A 20,050-nucleotide genomic window follows, 5' to 3' on the forward strand; every position below is an offset into this window, starting at 1 on the left:
ATTCTATTCAATTCCAGGCCATTCTTATCCCCTATTTCCCTTCTATGGAGAAACCAGGTTTTTCTGCTATTCATATCTCATGAACTGCTCACTACAGCCCCTAATCATATGGAACAGTGGAGGGAGGTGCCCAGAGAGTTCTGTGGCAGGGTTTTATTCCCATTATTTTCTCATTCCAAAGCACAAAGGGAGTTGGCAGCCCATCATGAGCCTTCAATGTCTCAACAAATTCATCCATTGTTTCACTTTCAGGCTGGTGACTTTGGGATCTCTAATTCCCTCATTAGACCCTTAAGATTGGTTCACAGGTCTTGACCTTCAAGATGCCTATTTTCACATATACCTTCATCCAGCTCAGAGGAAATACTTCTGATTCCTAGTAGGAACATCTCATTACTAATACAGGCCCCTTTGTCTTTCTACAGCACTAAGGGTTTTCACCAAGTGCTTGGTAGACATGGCAGCTCATCTAAGAAAAGAGGGGGTCCAGGTCTAGCCATATCACAATGACTGCCTCATCCAAAGAAGCAGATGACCAACTCGTTTCAAGTGACCTTAAAACTCTTCACCACAGTGGGCCTTGAAGTCAACAGAGAAAAATCCACAATGATTCTGACTCAAAGCATAGAGTTCCTAAGATTAGATTCCAGCTCAGCGAGAGCTTGTCTTTCACAAGAAACGTTCCAGACTATAGTGAACCTCATCAACCAACTTTAAGTTATCTCAAAGACATCAGTGACAGCATGCCTCAGACTCCTGGGATGACATGGCCTCAAGCATCAGGGACTACCCAGGATCTGTGGAAACTGAGATAAGATGCTGGATCAATGATCATGACAGCCATGGCATAAGACAGGCTGCTCTGGCATTCATATTTCATGAACCGCTCAATACAACCCCTAATAAGTTTGCCTCCTGTGACTAACATAGTCTTGCAGAACAATGGTTAGATCCAACACCTGGACCCAGCATTGTTACATCTGACCGACTGGATGATGGTGGCTGATTGACATCCAGAGAAAATGGTGTTCAGCTGAAGTTCAGAACATTCTACTCCAAAGCAGAAAAGTCTTGACTTATAAAGCTAAGTAGAATATCTGGGCAATTCAGCACCAGCTGTCTCCCATGACAACACCCACTTCAGCAATACTGGATTATTTACTAGTCCTGAAACAATCTGGATTTTCTATTAGTTCCATATGGGCCCATCTAGCAGCAATATCTTCACATTACCCTCCTGTTAAGGGCCACATAGTATTTTCTCCCCCTGGACTATAGCATTCACAGGGTGGAACCCTAATCCCTATAGCACCTATGAATGAAGACTGCTTTTTGAGAAGCCATTACATCAGTTTAAAGGGCAGGAGAAATTCAGGCCCTCATGGCAGGCCCCCCCGTATACATTGTTTTATAAGGATCACTCTCAGGTCTCATCCCAAATTCCTGCCTAAGTTTTTTTCACAACTCTATGTGAACCAATTGATTCATCTCTCCCAGTTTTCTTCCCCAAGAATGTCTGAACACTAGAGGATGCTGAACTTCATACACATGATCTAGAAAGGACATTGTCATATTACCTTACTGGGACAAAACTATTCAGGAACACACTGAGCCTGTTCATGGCCTTTGGTAATAGGATTAAAGGTCAGGCAATATCCTAACAAAAATTATCAAAATGGGTTATGAGAAAGGCTAAGATTTTGTCACAGATATTTTTAATAAAAGTCATGGACAGGTCACGGGCAATAAACAAAAATTCACGGAAGACCATGACCTGTCCCAGACTTTCACTAAAAATATCCCTGACAAAACAGGGAGGCGGGTTGAGCACCAATTGCTGCTGAGGCTCCCAGTCCCCCACCCCTTCAGTGAATGAGAGCTCTGGGGTCCCCCCCGCACAATGGCTGAGCAGCTCTGGGGGGACCCTGCCGCTTGTGACAGCAGGGAGCTCCAGGGGGTTCCCTGACACCTGCAGCGAGTGGGAGCTCCAGGGTCCTCCACTGCCCGAGGGGGCTGGGCTGCTGGGGGATCCCCTCACCGCTTGTGGCACCTGGAGCTCCGGGGGGGTCCCCGCACCACCCATCACATTTCAACCTTCCTTCCCCACTATTAAAGTCCTACTCCCTGGAGATTCTGTATTGGCAAAGGAACTGAGAGACAGTTAGACCCATTCTTCTCTTTATGCCCTCAGGTGTGGGGATATGAGGACATCTAAGGTATAGGTGCAGCCCCAACAGACAATGCTGGCCAAAAGAATTAGATCTTGTGTGCATGCAGTGTATGCATACCAAGAGTGGAATCCATGTGGACAAGAAATCTTGAAGAGCCACTGTTACTGCTAGGTAAATAATCATTCTTTTTTACTTTTGTGCTGCTGTAATCTCACCTCCTAATGGACCTCATCATTTGTGATTATGGAGTGAATGTGACCCTACAAAAAGCAATGGTCTTGAAAAGGACTGAGATAAGCAGGTCGGGGGTGGTGGGGGTAGTGGTGGTAGTGGGGGGGTTTAAAGAAATTATTGAGGCAAGTCTATATTTTGTCTCTTCTTCTCTTGATTTGTTTAACATTATTTTGTGTTAATTTCTTTGGAACTAGAATTCAGAATTGTGTTTTTTTCAATACTTACAGCTGTAGATAGAAAGAAAGAAAGAAAGAAAGAAAGAAAGAAATGTTCTTTAGGCACCATGAATCCAAGAAATTGGGCCAGCAGAACTGCCTTCAACCAAAATACAGAACTGCAAACGGCCAAGGGATGCCATCACTATAGGTGCAAATTCAGAATAATCAATCCCTCTTTAGCTTATATACATTTTAATACTAGAAAGGGGAAACTATGTTCATTACTGAAATCGCTCATTAAAAAGAAATTGGACCACGTTCACATAGTAATTCGTGCCTTAGATATAAAATCTGACCAACTAGTAACTTGAACAAACAACTTGGAATACACAACAGATGTGGGGAAGAGAATGATGCAGTTAGAGGGATTCAAAGATTGGCAATGGCTGTGTGACCACATGTAATGTTTAACCCAAAGTCCACTGAAAAGAATTAAACCTTTAATGCAGCAGTGCAACAAATTAGAGAACAAAGCATTTGCATGAAATATTAGACTTGTTTGGGAAGGTATTTAGATTTTATTAGCTTCCTATCTCACCAGCCAGTAAAGATTTTACATCTTAAAAATGTAAGATAGCCTACTAAAAATGAATAAAAGTGTTGAAGTTGGAAGGACCATCATCTGAAAGGTATCACATCTCGTATATAATAGGGCTGTCAATTAATCACAGTTAACTCATGCGATTAACTCAAAAAGATTAATTGCAATCAATGCAACAACAGAATACCAACTGAAATTTATTAAATATTTTTGGATGTTTTTCTACATTTTCAATATTGATTTCAATATTACAACACAGAATACAAAGTGCACAGTGCTCACTTTATATTATTATTTTTGATTACAAATATATATGCACTGTAAAAATGATAAACAAAAGAAACAGTATTTTTCAATTCACCTCATACACGTACTGAAGAGCAATCTCTTTATCGTGAAAGTGTAACTTACAAATGCAGATTTTTTTGGTTACCTAACTGCACTCAGAAACAAAATAGCGTAAAACTTTAGAGCCTACAAGTCCACTCAGTCCTGCTTCTCATTCTGCCAATCGCTAAGACAAACAAGTTTGTTTACATTGATGGCAGATACTGCCGCCTGCTTCTTATTTACTTCACCTGAAAGTGAGAATAGGCGCTTGCATGGCACTTTTGTAGCCAGCGTTGCAAGGTATTTACATGCCAGATATGCTAAACATGCGTATGCCTCTTCCATGCTTCGGCCACCATTCACTTAAAGAGAACTTCCAAGCTGATGAAGCTCGTTAAAAAAATAATTTGTGATAATAATTTCAATTAAATTTGTGACTGTGTTCCTTGGGGAAGAATTGTATGTTTCCTGCTCTGTTTTACCTGCATCCATTTACAAACAATCTTTTGCAAAATAAAGTACATGCAAATCATTCTTTTACCTGCTAAATAACAAGTAAAACAGGTTGCTGAGACTTGGCTTCAACAGGGCCATGATTTCACGCCAAATTTGAAACTGTATTAGCTGGCTATGTTTTAGCCTAAGGAGGTACCTGGGGTACAACATGGCCAGCTAACATGACTACAGACATGTTAGTCTGTGTCTTAAAGTGGGTTTTCAGACATGTTCAGATAACTCAACTGAAATAACATGATTGAAAAAAATACCCCTTTAGCCTGTCAAAACGTACACCAAGGAGTTGTATTTGTTCTGCACCCTGGTTTCTGTATTTTTGTTTTCTCTATAAAATTTGGGAAGAAGAACTTCCTCTCACCATGCCACCAACTTGAAAATGTCAGTGTTATTTGTTGTATGCCGTGTAGCTGTAGACATCTCAGTCCCAGGATATTAGAGAGACAAGGTGGGTGAGGTAATATCTTTTATTGGACCAAATTCTGTGGGTGAGAGAGACAAGCTTTCAAGCCACACAGCGCTCTTCTTCAGGGGTATTCATTGTATTTTCTACGTGTAAACCTGATAGGCTTTGCGTTCATGTTGTTTCTGATATCATTAGTATTTACTTTGGATGGTCAAGATCTGGAGCAACAGGATAATCATATGTGAGATTTTCACCTTATGAAAAATTCAAATACAGCCACACCTGTCACAGTGTGTAACACAGTCTGGTATCCAAATATAGGGTGTCCTCCCAAGATCTGCTAGGGAGGCTGTATTGAGTCCTGCATTCACCCATCTGTTCATGTGCTCTACCAATATATTTGTGCTTGCAAAATACAATGAAACTATACAGTGATCTATGCTGCATTTTAAAATGTCTGAAAACTCTGAGGATAATCATTGTTTACATCTGTTACAATAATTCTGAGTCATCTCTCATTTGAACAGTGCAGTGAGGAAATCAACTGTAGATTCATTTGGTCAGAGCTGGATTGAATTCATTTTGGCCATTTGGAATAGCAATCCATCAGCTCTATAACACAGAGCAGGCGATCAGATTGATACCAATATGGTCTTATAAAATCTATAGTTACCTTCCTTTGATGGTCTTTCTGCCCTTTATGATGGTCACAGAAACCTGGTGGGTTTTCTAGTACTTATCATTCATGCAGCAAGGACAGTGCTGATTTATTTCTTACTCCTCACTGTGGTCCCATGTTGGTCAACAGTAAGCTTTGTGGAGCCTTTTTAGTGAGCATTGTGCCTACATGTCCCACTTGCACATAACCCTTGAATGGATATTTCTCCAGGTGCCTCCTCCTATGTAACAGAATAAGGTGTTAAGCATTTTTATTTGAATGAAGAATCTCTGTTGTTGTGATACAAGCATTCTGGGTGCTAACATGTACATATTACTTCCACCCAGCTAGCCATTAAACTATATCTATCTCTGGTAAGTATTCATTTCCTGAAATCGCTGAAAAGCGAAAATGGGTCTTGCCAACCCACCAATCTGGTCACCTCACTACCTTCCATTGTTTGGAGAAGTCTCTATTTAGACCCAAGTTTTGTAGCTTCATTTAATCTCTTCTGTTACTTATGTTTGAAATGCTTCTTGCCATTGTCTCCGTGGCATGGTCAGAAAAGAAGGTAAGAGTTTAAAAAAATGATGTTGTCCTTTTCTGGATTTTTTTCTTTGAATGTGGGTCAAAATCCTTGCACCCACATTTCAGCTTGTGTGGGGATATTCCTCTAAAAGAAGGAATCTGACAGAGTTAGAGAGCAAACTGCACTTTACTATTTCCTGGATTATTTTTAGAACTACATGAGTGAGAAAGCCTGAGACTAGATAGATGTTCCCTCTAACCAGGAAATGGAATGACTTAAGGTCATGAAGATACTCTCTCGAGCATTATACCCTGCATTCAGACACAACAGCAGTTTTTCAAATCATTAACTCAACCTATCACAGAATGTATCTGTTTAATAGGGCAATATCCATTAACTGAATTGTCCCTTACAAGGCTCACTTAAAGAGAACTATTTGTATTCATCTTCCAGATTGTGTTCCTTTCTAAATCATTGATACTTATAATTCACAACAAACAGAAGAAATGTTTTATATAGAATTTTTATATAAAATTTAAATAAAATAGCCAATAAATAAATAAAATAAATTTGATGCCATAGTCCCCAAGGTCAAATATTCGTAATCCAGTATATTATCTAAAAAATCATTTGTTCCAAAACAGAAAATGAACTTCAGTTTACTGACTGGAATAATATAGTGTATTCACACTTGTGGGTTTTTTTAGCAGCAGTCTGAGAATGTTTAACTCACACATACATTTCTATAGATATTTTCTTGTAGCAATGGTGATAACTACAAACTTTTCCTCCCTGTTTCAGGACCATTTATTCTAAAGTTCCAAAGTACAGCTACTATCATTTTTTCACTTTCCTTAATTTTATGGGAAAAGAAAACCTCTCTAAGGGAGAATGGAATTGAGTGATTTGTATACATTAAATACATTTTGTTGAATGATTTCCTGGCATTATGTATCTTGTTTCTGCTATGACAGAGTTTAACTATTCAGCACATTTTATATTTAACTCAGTTTTCCTTTCACACATGCACAGTTTTCCCCCCTAGATAATAATTACCCATATCTGTGTATGTTTTGCAAATGGAAAACAACATTAGGCCCTTATAGAATGTACAAATAATGTCCCAAAGGGTAATGCTTTAAACGAGAAGTGCCACTCCAGTGCTCTAGAAACACAAAAATATTGTAATTTACCCAAACCCTTAATTATTTTAAAATGATGCCAAATAAAGTTGTCCATAAAAATCCAAATGAACTGCCATACTGAAAAATCATGTTTTTAAAAATATGTATAGTCCAAACATAAAAAGTTGTATTTGACACAGAAGTGTTCTGCAGTATTAATAGCTGTCTTATTTCACATTCTCTCCAACTCTACTCCATACCTATAAAGGAATATTGCAACGGACGGGATAAATTCTAACAGTCCAGTCCCACTCTCATTGGCAAAACAGCCCCAGGCACAAACTGCCATTTGGAAGAGCGGTCTTCTATTCCTTCCCTTAATCGGTGCTGTGTTGGGCCACTCTAACTACATTATAAACTGGCACTTACAAAGTCACAGCACAAGCATTTCTGGTGTCTCTCCTCTTCTAGACATACCATGAAATGGAACAGCCATGGCTGCCGTTTATTGCTAACATACTTTCAGGGGATAAAGTGGAGGTGTGTAGAACCGCACTTCCTGCCACTTGGGTCTTCTTAGCGTATGCACAATGTGCCTCAGGTGGCACGTGAATTTGGTCGGTTGGTTGGCTTCTCCAGCCTGGGCCAGCTACTGACAGGGAGCATGATCCATGCTCCCTACCACTTGAGTCAAACAGACGCAATTCAAACTCTGCAATTATTGCAGAATGGGCATGTCAGCTATGCAGCTGCTGACTGAAACTGGCATTTTACATGCACATGTAGTGATCGAGAGAACAAAACCAACTTGTTCAGAACTTGTTTTATTGACACAGGGAGTGTTAGTCAGGACACAGGAGTTAACTCCAGCTGCACTCCTCCCAAGTTGCATGATTAAGCACCCACTTTTAATCATACACAACACATGTTCATTTTGTATTGTCCATAAAGAGTCTAGTACAGTGTTGGTCCCACACAAATAAATAACAATAGATTACTTATTTTGGAAAAATCCTGGGGGAGGAAAGGGGGTTCCTTTAAATTCTCCTAGGATAGAGATTAGCAATAGGCATGGCTAAACATCAGCTCTTAAGGATAAAATACAGTTTGAAGACTTGAAGACACTCACTTCAGTGAGCTGTAGCTCACGAAAGCTTATGCTCAAATAAATTGGTTAGTCTCTAAGGTGCCACAAGTACTGCTTTTCTTTTTGCGAATACAGACTAACACGGCTGTTACTCTGAAACCAGTTTGAAGACTATTACTTTGCAATTATTTATTCGTGTGTGATAATACCCAGAATGTTCTGGAAGTTTTTCAGACATTCAGGACAGAATGGTCCTAATCTGCCAAGTCTAAGGACAGAAAGATATAGAGGTTAGTAGAAAGAGAATAGCAGATTTTTAAATACAAATTAATTAGATTCACTCTAGCAGTATAACAGAAGTGGGTTTCTGAGGGACTTAGGGAGGACAATGTACAGGTTTGGAGCATAAGCTCAGGCTGGTCACATTATTCACAGAGCACTGTGTAGAAGAGGACATGGAGGTGACTGTGGGAGAAGCTGATGAATGCGTGGAGAAAGTTGAGAAGGCTGGAATGAAGGGCAAGGAAGCAACGCAAAACTCAATTAAGGAGGGGCAGAATGATGTAGGTCTTTCAAGGTGGAGAAAAGAAGTTTAAATCTGATGCAATAACATATGGGGAGCCGGTGGAGACATTCAAAGAGAGGAGTGATGTGATCACATGGGCAGGTGAGGAAAATGATTTTTTAGTGGTTACATCTTGTGTGAAATGGGGCAGTGTGTGTTTCAGAAAACAGGATGTTTTAGGAGTCAATGCAGAATATATTGAGGGCCTAAATAAGAGATTTGGCTGGGGAAGGGAAAGAAAAGGCTAGCTCTTGGAGATATTAAGGAAGAAGTAGCACTTCCATCCCCTCTTATGTATGCAAACTAGTAAAACAAATATTTCACATTAAAGGAACACAGCCAAGTAGTTGAGTCCCCAAATTAATTTTCTTTTTTAAAAATAATTATTACTTTTAAAAGATTCCATAAAATCTTTAAAAAGATTGAGAAATACTGAAACTGAAATATTTTCAGTCTAAATGTTGCAACCCTGTATTAGTGTATCAGAACTTCAAAGTGAAATAGAGTTGAAATTGACTGCAAAGTGAAGTGTCTGGTAAATTTCAATGACCAAGCTGGGCAAAAAGCAAATAGTAAACAAAGGAATAAATAGTCAAAGGAAAAATATGTATTTTAATTGTTCAATTTTAATAATTTAAATTATTGTTTGTATTACAATAGTATCTAGAGATTCCAACTGAGATCAGAGCCCCATTGTGTTAGGTATTTACAAATACTCAATAAGGCCTTGTCTACAGAACAAAGTTGAACTGCTTTAACTATAGCCTATATTGGTATAGTCAGCGTGGCACAATGTCCCTAGTGTGGATGCAGTTATATTGGTAAAAATGTGCTTATACAAGTATGGCTTATTTCCATTCTGGCATGGGAATAAGCCATACTTGCATAAACATATTTATACTGGTATAATTGCATCCACACTGGGGTGGTGGTGGTGGCGTACTAATATAATGGCATTGATTAAAAAACAAAACAAAACACATCCGTAAATTGACATAGTTATACCAGTACAAAAACTGTGTGTAGACCAGACCTAAGAGACAGTTCCTGCTGTGAAGAATTTATGAAGGCTAAACAGTAATAAAGCTCTCTTATTCCAGAATAAGTATGTCCACACATGGAGTTATTCAGCAATAACTGTTGCAAATACAATTTCCACACTACCTTAATCTAAATTAACTTTCAAGTGTAGACAAGCCCTAAATCCTGCAAAGGGCATGTTCGTAATCTTTTGTACTGTGGATACTGAATTAAATGGCATTACCCACTGAATGCATCCGATGAAGTGAGCTGTAGCTCACGAAAGCTCATGCTCAAATAAATTGGTTAGTCTCTAAGGTGCCACAAGGACTCCTTTTCTTTTTGCGAATACAGACTAACGCGGCTGCTACTCTGAAACCTGTCATTACCCATAGTGTGTAAAATTAAGCATTTTAAGACTTTTGAAGGATCAGGGCCTAAATAGGTAAGAGAAAACAGAGAGACAAGGTGGGTGAGGTAATATCTTTTATCTCTCTAATCTCCTGGGACCAACTGCACTACAACAACACTGCATATAGGAGAAAACAGAGGCAGAGATCTTATTTCCACTAGGAAAAGAAGTTACCACTTCTTAGCTAATGTGGTAAAATCTCACGGTATGTCTACGATGAATCCAAGCTGTGATTGTAGCTTGTGTAGATGTGCCCAAACTGGCTCTAATCTAGCTAGCCTGATTAGGGATAGCAGTGAAGCCCAAGCAGAATGGGCTTCAGCCTGAGCTGTGCAAGCCTACCCAGGATCCTGGGTACTGAATGGTGTGGCCAGCCCAGGCCAATGCCCATAGTGCCCTGACTGCACGGCAGAGCCAGCTCGATTCCAGCGGTCTTGTGTCTGTCTACACCTGATGTAACCGCACCTCCCAGTGCAATGTAGACGGGCTGTTTGCAACTGGCTTTTCCCTGCCGTTTGTACTCCTGTTGCAGGTAACCAGCGATCGCTACACCAGCAGGACGTTAGCACTTAGCTGAGTGGAGGTGACCCCCTCCCCTCCCTAGCCCGATACTGCAGGTCACAACGCAGGGCGCTGCCCGAGCCAGGACTGGGAGCCAGGGCTAAAGGGTGACACAGGGAGGGTCATTTCCCGCCGGACAGGCTCGAGCAGGGCGCCCAGGGGTTGCAGGTCACCAGGCCGGTGCCTGGAGCGCCCGGACTCAGCCCCAGTCTCAGGCCCGTTTTAGTGGCGCGGCGGCGCCCCAAGGGCCGGGGGCACCAAGCCGGGTTCCCTGCGGCGGGGGAGGACCCCGGGCAGGCGCCGGCCGGCCGGCGCGAGAGGGGACCGGGGCCGTGATGAGCTGCAGCCCGGCAGCTCCCGGGCCGAACCCCGGCGGAGGGGGGCGGCCGTGACGGGCGCGCCGGGCCGGGCCGGGCCGGGACGCGCCTCCCCCTCCGTAGCGCTGACGTCTGCGGCGCCTCCCTGGACTCGGCTCCGGGGCGGGGCCGCAGCCGCGCAGGGGCCGCGGCGGCATCAGCTGGGGACGGAGCGCGGCGGCGGCGGCGGCAGGTAACCGGGGCCGCGCGGCGCAGCAGCGGCCGGCCGGAGCCAGGCTCCCCGGGCCGGAGAGCTCCGCGGCAGGGCCCGGGCCCTCGGCTCGCCACCCCCCCTTCCGGGCTCTTCTGCCCTCCCTGGCAGCCCCTGGGGCCGCCCCCGGCCCGCTGGGGTCCCCGGTACCCACCTCTCCTCTCCCCCGCCCTGGGGCGCTGGGCTCCGGCTCCCGGGGTCTTTCTCTGCCGGGCCGCCGCGCGCCGGCCCCCGGCCACTGCGGGGAGGCGGCAGCGGGAGCTCCGCTGCCGGGGAGGGCTGGGGGCGCCGGGCGCTTGGGCGGGCGGTGGGGGCGCGCACCTGTCGGGGCGGGGGAGGAACGCGGGCGGGCGAGGGAGAGCGGCCCGGCAGGGGAAGCGTTCGCCGGACCCAGGGGCGCGCAGCGTGTCGGGCTGGGAAGGGAGTCGGAGGTTCTGGGAACTTTCCGGCTGAGCTGGTTGTTGGGACAAGTTTCCAAATCCGATTGTGCCTGTGTCCGTGTCCAGAGCATTATTCGTAGGGTGCAAGGTCTCTTACCCCACCAGCTGTAGAAAAGATACTTAGTCGTCGGACTGATTTAGATGCGACTCTCGAAATTCCCTGTTCTACCCCAAATAGAGGCTTTTCTAGAGAGGTTTAGAAATCGGCAGGTTAAAGAGGTTAGACGTTAGGAGGAAAGTAGCTAATTCTCTCTTGCATTTTCGTTGTGTACAGTAGCTCTCACCTCACACACCTTTCTTTAAATAAACATACAGTCTGCCAATTACTTGGGAAGGAGAAATAGAAGGGCCAAACAAGAACATGAGTCCCAAGTATTCACAGACACATCCTGAGCTCCTGCACAGTAGTTAGAGTCAAGGTCTCATGCTGGGGCCTCTAAATTATGTATTTGAAGATTTAAGCAATTGAAAGGGAGAGCTCAGGGATTCATCTGGAAGAAGGTAGACTTTTCCTAGCAGGGTGATTTTTTTTTCTTAGAGTGAGAACTTTCTTATTGTGCATACGTACAGATAAAGTGCTTTTTTGTACTCTGTGAAAATGTCATTTTAATCATCTCACTCAGAAATTCCTTCTTGTGGTGTTTTGTATAATTTTATTCTGTAACAGACAACCGCTGCGAAGGTAAATGCTAAAATTACGCTGGGTTTCAGTTGGACTATTGTAGTCTCCATGTCAAAAGCCTAAACATTTCTGTGCAAGTACAACTATACAAAGTAAAGACTCCTCGTGTGGACAAAGCCAGGTTTTGTATTGACTGCTCTAAGGACATATAATCGGGATTGCAAAAAGCATGCTTTCTGTTGAAGCTCTTTGCCCTTTTGCAGGTTTGATTACTTTATGCTTGTCACTTTCTCAAAAACGATTTACACTATCAAAACGCTGACTTCTAAGCTCTGTATCTCCACATTAATTTTCAAGCAAAACAAAGTTTAATAAAAATGTTCTTTCACTGCACAGTTAATCAACCATTATGTGGAATACAATGCACAATGTATCCTATGTATTGTAGATGCTTACAGATGCTTGACCAATGGATTCCTCACTAGTAAATCCTAACACTACCAGATACCTGTAAAAACTTGAAATGGCTAAATTAATAGACTAGATGAAAGGATGTTTGTTACTTATTACTTAGGTAATTGCTGTTGATAGACTGTATCAACCCACACTGTTTTTGTCAAAGGTGGGAGTAAGTGTGTGTCATTATTTAAAATAAGTGTCTTGGCTTACTCATGCAGGGTAAAGAACTTTCTGTGGAATGAGCTAATTTCTCACAATTCAGTTGAATTTATTCGGCCATAAAACAGCCTGTGAACTTGTTATCAGAGTACAAAGGTTGAGAACTGAGTCAAGTTTTCCTTTATTGCAAAAACTAACAGAGTGTAAAGAGAAACTCTCAGGTTAAATTCTATCTATAATTTAGTTTTTCAGAAGAAAATAAGGTTGGTAAAACCTAAGAACAATAGGAATGTTTCTATGATTTTCTTTAAAGCTTCCACTGGATTTTTTAAAAGCAATTTTGTTCCTATACTGTTTGATATTCAGACCCTGCAGAACTGTGCCTATGTGTAAGATCCAGAAAGAGAACATGACTGTAAACAAAAGTAAAACTAATTGATTTAATTTCATTGTCCAGATTGAGATAATAAACACAAAATTAAAATATCAGATAGTGAAATGTAAAATCTTTCAGGATCTAAAATGTTTGTTTTAACATGGTAAATAAGTGTTAATGTGGCTGTATCCTTCAGCTACAGTGCTGCAGCTGTGCCTCTGTAGTACAGACAGTTCCTATGTTGACGGAAGGGGTTTTTCCGGGGATGTAGTAAATCTGCCTTTCTGAGAGGTGGTAGCAAGGCTGGTGGAAGAATTCTTCCATTGACCTATCTGTGTTTACACTAGGGGTTAGTTTGATGGAACTGTGGCACTCAGGGCACAACTTTTTTCACAACCCTGAGTGGCATAGCTAGGTTGATGTAACTTTTAAGTGTAGACCAGACCTTAGTAGAAGTACAGTTGCTGCTTCATTATGAAATTTGTTATAAAATTGCAAAGTCAGGAGGAAGACTCCAGCAAAATGCAAGAATGAAGACAATGCTATGTGGGCTGGTAAACTTGGGTCAAAGTTCAAGTGTGAAGCTGTGGAATCTATGTGATTGTCATGGATTAAAGCCATAGGATTGGATCAGAAGGCTCTTTTAGACCTGTGCGGTCTTGCATGTCCGATACATCATCGTATCCCTTATAGTAACATCTCCAGCCTGTCCAGTAAAAGCCACTTTACTCCTTTAAAATAAATATAATTTCTATAATGTCAGACTGCCGTCATTTTCATTGTTTTGTAGTGATGTGATTTTACACCTTAATAAAAATTTGGATATTAAGAGCAATAATAGTTGAGGCAAACTCTTTGAACACATATTCAACTACAATGTGCTGTGTTTCAGGGCTGGATTAACCTTTTGTGGGCCTGGCGCCAAACATATTTGTGGGCCCCCATGGAAGCAATGGAGCATGGCTTGAGGAGGTCAGTCCCCAGAGCAAGGGGCCAGCCAGGGGCAATGGGGCATGGCATGGCAGGGGCAGCCCCGCTCCACCCAGCCCAGTGTGAGGACACTATTTACAAATCAGCAGTTGTCAGACGCACAATGGCCTGGCTGGCCTTGTGCTGCCAGCGTGCCCCTTCCCCTTGGAGGGAGGATCCGTGCCATGGTACACAGCACCCCCCCCCCCAAACCCCATAGGTGTGACTCCATGGGTGCTTCGGGGGTGGAGCACCCACAGAAAAAAAAATAGTGTGTGCTGTGCACCCAGTGGTGGCCCTGCTGATCAGCTGTTCAGCAGCTGGCAGGAGGTGCTGGGAGAGAGGGGAGGAAGAGGTGGAGCGAGGGCAGGAGCCTCGGGGGAGGGTGAAGAATGGGGCAGGAAGAAGCATGATGGGGGTTTGGGGGGAGAGTGTGGAGTGGGGGCGAGGCTTGGGGCAGAGCACCCACAAAGAAATCAGAAAGTCAGCACCTCTGCAACACCCCCCACCCCTCCCAACTCCCTATGGCCAGAGGGACAAATGCAGTGCCCCGAACAACCTTGCAGGCTGAGCAGAGCAAGTGGTGGGTGGGGGAGAGCTGGCGGGGTCTCAGGGCACAGTGCAAGCAGAGCAGGCCAGGGCCCCTTCTGAGCATGGGCCCGGCCCCAGTGGTGCTATTGTAAACCCAGTACTAGTTCCATAGGCCCCTCTCCTGTATTGTGTAGCACTTGGGCGGACTGCTGCATCCCCATGCTCTGTAATGTGGCGTCGGCACTGTAAGTGATTTTAAACAAGCGAAGACCGGGAAGGTCAGAGTTAAGATTGAGATGCTTGCTCATCATGTTTTCACTAGTGTGTATTGTATGAGTTATTGCCTACCATTTGAAGAGCTATAGCAATTTCTGTTTTGATACATTTTCAAAGGCATTTTCAATCTGTAGTATGCTAAATTTTAAAGACCAAGATTAAAAAAACCCCAACTTCTAATGGCCAATTTGAAATAATACATATCTATACTTTAAAAAACTGATGTGTAACTTCAGTAAATTTGTATAGAATGTTGAAATGTGGCAGCTTTTTGCTTGCATTCCTGTTGTTTTAAATGCTACATTTGTTTGTCCCAGCTTGTAGTAAATACTGATAGCTGAGTCCTGAATACATGTGTTTATGAAGAAGTACTTACAGACACTTCATTATAGTTTGGAGTGTTGATGTAGCCATGTTGGTCCCAGGATACTAAAGAAACAAAGTGGTTGAGATAATATCTTCTATTGGACCAACCTGAAGAAAAGCTCTGTGTAGCTCGAGAGCTTGTCTCTTTCACCAACAGAAGTTGGTCCTTTAAAGATATTACCTCACCCACCTTGTCTCTCTACTGACACTATACAGTAAAGAATACTATAGGGATATAATGAACATATGGAATAGAATTGCTATTGAATTAAAGGTCTGTTGAAGAAGTCAAATGTGCCTGCGTTATGTGGAAAGCTAAAAGGAGCTGGCCTGATGGACTAAGCAGTCTTCTCCAGTTGTCAGGGTGTTGTAAATTAAAAACAGGTTTCAGAGTAACAGCCGTGTTAGTCTGTATTCGCAAAAAGAAAAGGAGTACTTGTGGCACCTTAGAGACTAACCAATTTATTAGAGCATAAGCTTTCGTGAGCTACAGCTCACTTCCGCAGATGCATCTGAGGAAGTGAGCTGTAGCTCACGAAAGCTTATGCTCTAATAAATTGGTTAGTCTCTAAGGTGCCACAAGTACTCCTTTTCTTTTTGTAAATTAATAAATTTTTAATATCAAGATGAAGCTGTAAATTCTTGGGCTCTTTCATTTGCAGTAGAATTATGTATAATATTTAACTATTAATGATTATACATATAAATGTAATTTTTATGCACTTTAGTCAACATACATATTCATCTAGTGTAACAAAACCCTCAGCATATTGATAGAAACAATTGATCTAGACAAAGTGACAGGTTTCTCAGTGGAGCGAACTTTTCCTGTTAGGAGCAGGAAAGACGAGTGAATAGTAAGTGTCTATATTTCAGGGCCTAATCAAAAATTATTGAAATTAATAGAAAAATTCCCATTGACTTCAGTTGGAGTGGGATTGAACCCTTAAACAGTAATTTTCTAAATAGAACCTGGGCTTACCTGTATAGTTTTTATTTAATATTGAATGGAAAGAAAACCTCTGTGCTGTCTGTCATTTTCTATAACAACATTTCACAAATGATCCTGCTGAACCTATTTTGCAAAGATGAAGTTAAATGGACAGTTCAGTTTTGTTAAAGGCATAGTTTTATCTGATCGTGGATTATCATTTAGTTTACTATAGTAGGTGTCTCTCTTTTTTTTTTTAAAGTTGCCTAGATCTAGTTAATTTGTTGAAATCCAGAAAATTTTAACCAAGTGAAATTAGTATGTTGAAGTAGACACCCAGTAGCACCAAAGCAATAAATCTGGCAGGTACACAAATCTTGTTTATATCAGGTAGGGAGGTGGTTATTTGATTAAGTGGCAGCAGCTTTTTGAAGTGAAACTAAGCTACCTACTTTTATAGATGGCCTGGAGCTTGGTCTACCCACAAGAATTCTGGTGCTCACAGGGTTAAATCAAGTACTTAGAAAGCATGGGTGAACACAGTCTTACAAGCCTTACAAGTATTGTTTATATTCACATTATCTCTGAGCAAAACCTGCTCTCCACTGATAACTCAGAGCTCAGTCTTGCTTATCTGTTAGCTGCTCTGACTTTACTTTGCTCTCAGGCTTGCATTGAGCTATTGAGGAAGTATTTGTATGGACCCACATCTGTTCCCAACCCCCAGGATCCTGGCTAGTGTGAGTGCAGTTGAGTCAGTATAGTAGCCATTTTTAATGAGAGATTGCATATTTGTGAGCAGCAAGTTCAGCCACTTTATTCTTAAATTACATGGAAATTTCAAAACATACCCAGCATTCAGATGACAGGGTACAAGAATTAAAAATATTAAAACAGATATTTTAGTGATTGTAACACGCTTTATTTAGATGTCTCTATGTGGATAAGGAATTTAATAAGATGCATTTATGCTTAGCTTTATGGAGTCATTGACCGGATGACTGGAAAAAGGCTAATGTAGTGCCAATCTTTAAAAAAGGGAAGGGAAATGGGAAAGAGATGGCCAGCCCTCTGTGGAGATAGAGGTGGTTAGGGACGATTTAGAAAAGCTGGATGTGCACAAGTCCATGGGGCCGGACAAGTTGCATCCGAGAGTGCTGAAGGAATTGGCGGCTGTGATTGCAGAGCCATTGGCCATTATCTTTGAAAACTCGTGGCGAACGGGGGAAGTCCCGGATGACTGGAAAAAGGCTAATGTAGTGCCAATCTTTAAAAAAGGGAAGAAGGAGGATCCTGGGAACTACAGGCCAGTCAGCCTCACCTCAGTCCCTGGAAAAATCATGGAGCAGGTCCTCAAAGAATCAATCCTGAAGCACTTGCATGAGAGGAAAGTGATCAGGAACAGCCAGCATGGATTCACCAAGGGAAGGTCATGCCTGACTAATCTAATCGCCTTTTATGATGAGATTACTGGTTCTGTGGATGAAGGGAAAGCAGTGGATGTATTGTTTCTTGACTTTAGCAAAGCTTTTGACACGGTCTCCCACAGTATTCTTGTCAGCAAGTTAAGGAAGTATGGGCTGGATGAATGCACTATAAGGTGGGTAGAAAGCTGGCTAGATTGTCGGGCTCAACGGGTGGTGATCAATGGCTCCATGTCTAGTTGGCAGCCGGTATCAACTGGAGTGCCCCAAGGGTCGGTCCTGGGGCCGGTTTTGTTCAATATCTTCATAAATGATCTGGAGGATGGTGTGGATTGCACTCTCAGCAAATTTGCAGATGATACTAAACTGGGAGGAGTGGTAGATACACTGGAGGGGAGGGATAGGATACAGAAGGACCTAGACAAATTGGAGGATTGGGCCAAAAGAAATCTGATGAGGTTCAATAAGGATAAGTGCAGGGTCCTGCACTTAGGACGGAAGAACCCAATGCACAGCTACAGACTAGGGACCGAATGGCTAGGCAGCAGTTCTGTGGAAAAGGACCTAGGGGTGACAGTGGACGAGAAGCTGGATATGAGTCAACAGTGTGCCCTTGTTGCCAAGAAGGCCAATGGCATTTTGGGATGTATAAGTAGGGGCATAGCGAGCAGATGGAGGGACGTGATCGTTCCCCTCTATTCGACATTGGTGAGGCCTCTTCTGGAGTACTGTGTCCAGTTTTGGGCCCCACACTTCAAGAAGGATGTGGATAAATTGGAGAGAGTCCAGCGAAGGGCAACAAAAATGATTCGGGGTCTGGAACACATGAGTTATGAGGAGAGGCTGAGGGAGCTGGGATTGTTTAGCCTGCAGAAGAGAAGAATGAGGGGGGATTTGATAGCTGCTTTCAACTACCTGAAAGGGGGTTCCAAAGAGGATGGCTCTAGACTGTTCTCAATGGTAGCAGATGACAGAATGAGGAGTAATGGTCTCAAGTTGCAGTGGGGGAGGTTTAGATTGGATATTAGGAAAAACTTTTTCACTAAGAGGGTGGTGAAACACTGGAATGCGTTACCTAGGGAGGTGGTTGAATCTCCTTCCTTAGAGGTTTTTAAGGTCAGGCTTGACAAAGCCCTGGCTGGGATGATTTAACTGGGAATTGGTCCTGCTTCGAGCAGGGGGTTGGACTAGATGACCTTCTGGGGTCCCTTCCAACCCTCATATTCTATGATTCTATGATTGAAAGTTACCATTTTTCCCCTAATGATATTTGCTGATCACTTTAAGCCTAATGCTGCTCTGTACCCATGCAGGAGGGTTTAGTTACTGGAAGGTGTTCAGAGACTTGAGTGGTCCCCTAGCGTATCATATGTTTCTGCTGCAGTGCTAATAGTGTTGTCTACATGTCCCACAGGATGATGATGTTGTTACATCTTCTGTTTTCTATTGCTTTTTCTTTTTGATTTTTGGATTAACTGAAGTCTGTCAGTCTCATTTCTCCTCCCCCCCCCCATTTACATTTTCTAAAATTAGACCTGCCAGCTATGTACATCGTACATCGTATCATCCCTCTGCTGTCCTCAGCTATTCTGTGCTGGGATCAAGTTATTTTTCTGAGACTAATATTCTTGTAAATTTCAATAACAGTGTGACAGCTTGCCCCCCCCTTCCGGGTGCCACCTGATGTACTGGGGTACCACTGAGCCAGCCTGTTCCATTATCCTGGGCCCTCTCACCCTGTCCTGCTAAGCCAGGCCCTCAAGCCTTCTCTAGCGCACACTCAGGTAGGGACGCACCCAGCTGCAGAAAGACACAGACACTGAAATCAGTACTGCATGGGAAGACTTTCAGCTAAGGAATTGCCCAGCACTCAAGTGCATTCTCCCCCGGAGAGTAAACCCAAATTGTATTGTCTTGCACTGCAACGAGAACTGTACAGCATAAGCTAATAGAAATTTGCTCTCTCCCTGGATGTGGAGAGAGAGATGCACAGCTTTTTGCCGCTGCCGCCATGAATTACACAAACTGGGTTTAAAACAAAAACAAGTTTATTAAGTACAAGCAGTAGATTTTAAGTGATTACAAGGGATAGCCAACAGCTCAAAGCAGATTACCTTATTAAATAAACAAAACCCAAATGGAGTTTAACACACTAGATAGGTAGGATGTAAATTAGCAGATTCTCACCCTGAGTGATAAACAGGCTGGCAGACTCTTAAGGCACAAGTTTCCTTGGCTTTCCCAGGTTTTCATACACAAGCTAAAGATCCTTCTAGCCTGGGACCATCACTTCCCACAGTTCCGTCCTTGCCCCTCAGGTGTTTCCAGGTGTGTTCTTGCAGGAAGAGTGAGATTCCCCCCATGATATCATTGTCCCCCTTTCTGGAAAGCTCTTTTGCTGTGACCTGTGTCAAGCAGTTCCCATTGTGTTGTTCTCTCTCTGAGAGGTTTCTATTGTACACAGTTCCTGGGGTAATCCGTGTGCTTATGTGCATTCCTCCATAAGCCATTAACATGGTTTGGCCTTTTTACTGTCGTACCTGAAACACTGCTTGTGGGTG

General features: G+C 42.8%; 1 protein-coding gene across 5 annotated transcripts in view; it reads left to right on the forward strand.

The window, feature by feature from the left end:
* The first annotated feature begins 10,831 nt into the window (after positions 1-10,831).
* MYO6 (myosin VI) overlaps positions 10,832-20,050 on the forward strand; it is a 179,364-nt gene continuing 170,145 nt past the window's right edge. For all 5 annotated transcript variants that reach the window (XM_084624515.1, XM_084624518.1, XM_084624519.1 and 2 more), the window contains exon 1: positions 10,832-10,918. The gene's annotated coding sequence lies outside the window, so the exon portion shown is untranslated. The remainder of the gene's footprint in view (positions 10,919-20,050) is intronic.

This window comes from Lepidochelys olivacea (assembly GCF_965140295.1).
Source record: "Lepidochelys olivacea isolate rLepOli2 genome assembly, chromosome: 3".
Lineage (NCBI taxonomy): Eukaryota > Metazoa > Chordata > Testudines > Cheloniidae > Lepidochelys > Lepidochelys olivacea.